Source organism: Myotis brandtii, unplaced genomic scaffold (assembly GCF_000412655.1).
Source record: "Myotis brandtii unplaced genomic scaffold, ASM41265v1 scaffold1057, whole genome shotgun sequence".
In the NCBI taxonomy this organism is placed as follows: Eukaryota; Metazoa; Chordata; class Mammalia; order Chiroptera; family Vespertilionidae; genus Myotis; species Myotis brandtii.
The window spans coordinates 438,173-438,717 of NW_005353568.1; positions in this window are offsets into that span (position 1 = coordinate 438,173).

The following is a 545-nucleotide window of genomic DNA, read 5'->3' on the forward strand; positions in this document are numbered from 1 at the left end:
AGGCCCAGGCCTCTCCAAGCTCGGGTTTCAGGAAATGTATCTGTGCTTGGAGCTCCTGGCACCGCAGACACCAGCTCCGCTCTGTGGGGGGCCGGATGGCCGATGGGGACGGTGCAGGAACCAAGCCAGGCTGGGGCCGGGGCCTGGGCAGTGGGCTGAGGGCCGTGCTGGGCCTTCCCCGTGTGGGATGCCCTGGCCTGTGGGTGGGGCACAGGTATGGGGAGTCCTGAGCCCTGGGGTGTGCACCTGGTCCCGTGTCTGTCCGGTGCCATTTCCACGTCTTTGGGCTGCTGCCCCGTCACTGTCTGACGGTCAGATGAAGGGTTTGGACCTGGCCTTGGGGGTCAGGGTCGGGAGGAGGTGGTGGATGGTGGGGTGGGGGTCTGCCTGTGCAGTGCGGGCGGGTCCCGGCGGGCTTGCTGTAGGAGGAGCTGTAGCCCGGCCTTTGGGGACTAAGGGCAGGCCCCCCAAAACCTGGGGGGAGCCCCAGGGTCCCTCTGCCTGCTTGCTAGGCCGCCGGCCCCACCCAGCCCGTCCTGGAGCGA